The sequence below is a fragment of the Notamacropus eugenii genome, chromosome 1 (assembly GCF_028372415.1).
Source record: "Notamacropus eugenii isolate mMacEug1 chromosome 1, mMacEug1.pri_v2, whole genome shotgun sequence".
NCBI classification, from domain to species: domain Eukaryota; kingdom Metazoa; phylum Chordata; class Mammalia; order Diprotodontia; family Macropodidae; genus Notamacropus; species Notamacropus eugenii.
The window spans coordinates 731,957,865-731,961,186 of NC_092872.1; positions in this window are offsets into that span (position 1 = coordinate 731,957,865).

Genomic DNA, 3,322 nt, shown 5'->3' on the forward strand with positions numbered 1-3,322 from the left:
GGATAGGATAGGATGGAAGGAAATATAGTTAGTCTTACACAAAATAAGTATTATGGAAATCATTTGCAAAACTATACAGATATGGCCTATATTGAATTGCTTGCTTTCCCAAAGGGGATGAGTGGGGAGGGAGGGATGAAGAGAAGTTGGAACTCAAAGTTTTAGGAACAACTGTTGAGTATTATTCTTGCATACAACCAGGAAATGAGAAATACATGTAATGAGGTAGAGAAAGTTATCTTGCCCAACAGGACAAAAGAGAAGATGGGAATTAGGGAAGGGAGGGATGTTAGAAGGGAGGGCAGATTGGTGATAGGGGTAATTAGAATGCTCTGCATTTTGGGGTGGGGGAGGGGAGAAATGGGGAGAAATTTGAAACCCAAAATTTTGTGGAAATGAATGTTGAAAACTTAAATAAATTTAAATAAATAAATAAAAAAAGAATGGTTGAATCAGTTCACAATTCTAGCAATTACACATTGGTATTCCACCATCCCCACATCTTCTCCAACATTCATCACTTTACTGCTTTGTCATGTAAGTCAATCTGATAGGTATTATGTGGTACCTCAGAGTTGCTTTAATTTGGATTGCTCTAATCGATAGTTATTTAGAACATTATTCACATATGCATATATATATATATATATATATATATATATATAAAACTAAGCACAGTTTTAATTTCTTCATCTGAAAACTTCCTGTTCATATCCTTTGACTATTTATCAACTGAGGAATTACTTTTGTTCTTATGAATTTAACTCAGTTCTCTATACGTTTTAGAAAGGAGGCATTTTTCAGAGATAGTGACTATAAAAATTATTTCCCAGCTTTTTGCTTCTGTTCTAATCTTGGTTGCTTTGGCTTACTTTGTGCAAAAAGTTTTTTTAATTTAATAAAATTAAAATTTTCCATTTTGCATTTTGTAATGTTCTCTATTCCATGTTTGGCCATACATTCTTATCTTCTCTATAGATCTGACAGGCAAACCATGCCTTTCTCTCTTAATTTAGTTATATCATCACCTTTAATTTCTAAATTGTATGCTCTTTTTGATCTTATCTTGGTAAATGCTATAAGATGTTGATCTATGTCTAATGTGTGCTATACTATTTTCAAGTTTTCCCAGAAGGTTTTCTTTAATAGTGAATTCTCATCACAGAAGATGGAGTCTTTGGATTTTTCAAACAATGAATTAGTATAGTCATTCACTGCTGTGTCTTGTGTATTTAGTCTATTCCAATGATATATGTCTATTTCATAGCCATAACTAAGTAGTTTTGATGATTGATTATTTATAAAGCAATTTTATATTCCATATGGCTAGACAAATTTTCATTTCTTTTCATTAATCTCCTTGATTTTCTGGATTTTTTGCTCTTCATAAAAATTTTTTTATTATTTTTTTGAGCTCAATGAAACAATTTTTTGGTTGTTTTATTTTTATGGCACTGAATAAGTAAATTGATTTATTTGGAATTATCATTTTTATTTTATTATTTCAGCCTACCCATGAGTAACTTACATTTTTTCCCAAATACTTACATCTGACTTTATTTGTGTGAAAAATGTTTTGTAATTGTGTTGAGATAGTTCCTAGATTCGTCTTGACTGGTAGACCCCCAAATATTTTATATTATCTACAGTTATTTTAAATCAAATTTCCCTTTCTATCTCTTGCTCCTCCTTTGTTAATAATATAAAGAAGTGCTGATGATTTATATGCAACTTTCCAAAAGTTGTGAATTTTTTCCAGTACGTTTTTTAGTTGATTCTCTAGGATTTTCTAAATAAACCTTCATATCATTTGCAAAGACTGATAGTGTTGATTCTTCCTTGTCTATTGTAATTCCTTCAATTTTTCTGTCTTCTCTTATTGCTAAAGCTAACTTTTCTAGTACAGTATGGTGATAATGGACATTCTTGTTTCACACCAAATTTCATTTGAAATCCTTCTTTCTTAATACCTTTTCATATAATTCATGCTGATGGCATTAAATAGTCACTGCTTATCATTTTAAGGAAAACATCATCTATTCCTAAACTCTCTAGAGTTGTTTTTTTTAAAAGGAAGGGGTTCTGTATTTTGTCAAAAACATTTTCAGCATCTGATATAATTATATGATTTTTACTTATTTTCTTATCAATACAATACATTCTACTGATCACTTTCCTAATATTGAAACTGCCATACATTCTTGGCATAAGTCTCATTTGATCATAGTGTATTACTCTCAAGACAAGTTGCTATAATATTTTTTTGCTAATGCTTTATTTAAATTTTTTATACTTATGTTCATTCTGGAAATTGGTCCATAATTTCCTTTCTCAGTTTCAGCTCTTCCCTTTTTAGGTATCAGCACAATATTTGTATCAAAATAATCATTTGACAGGGCTCCTTCTTTGTCTGTTTTCCCAAACAGATCACATAGTAGTGGAATTAATTGTCCTTTAAAGGTTTGGTAGAATTCCCTTATACATTCGTGGAATCCTGGAGATTTTTTCCTAGGAAAAAAAAAATTCTAAGGGGTGGAGCCAAGATGGCACAGTAAAAAGACAGACCTGCTCTAGCTCTCCTCCCATACCCCATAAAACACCTGTAACAAATGACTATGGACAAATTCTGGCACAGTAGAAGCCACAGAACGACAGAGTGAGGGAGATTTCCAGATCTGGGTGGCCTGAAAGGCTGACAGGAAAGGTATATCAAACTAGGTATAAAGTAGAGCCCAGCCCAGCCTTGGCCATGCAGTGGGGCAGGGACAGGACTGGAGCAGTCTTCAGGGCATGGAATCACAGGGAGAAGTTGCAGTTCTAGATTTGTCAACCCACAAACACCAAAGACAGTTTCAAAGGTCAGTGAGAAAGCTCTTACCCTTGTGTGAGAAAGGAGTAGGATTGGACCCCAACCTTGGGCTCAGGGAGGTGGCAGCCACTGTGGCACAGTGTCCTTCTTTGGAGCCCTCAGCCTTAAGACCCTGGGGGAATGAAGCTGCTTATCTGGATTTCAGCCATAAGTGGTAGCCTTGGGGTAAGGAGGAACACTGACCTGATGAAGCTGGAGGCAGTTGCAGACAGGGAACCCTAGTCAAAGATCTTGGATAGAAAAGCATGTGGTTTTCACCAGACCAGAGTTCAGGCCAGGAGTGGAGTAGAGTACTTTCCCTTGATTGTGCCACCTTGGCAGAAGTGAGAACTTACATGTCCCTACACTATATACTTCACTTGACAAAGGACTCAAAAGTCAAGTAAATGGATGGGAAAATGCCCAAAAAAGGGTATAAATATAAGACTATAGAAGGTTACATTCTTGGTGAAC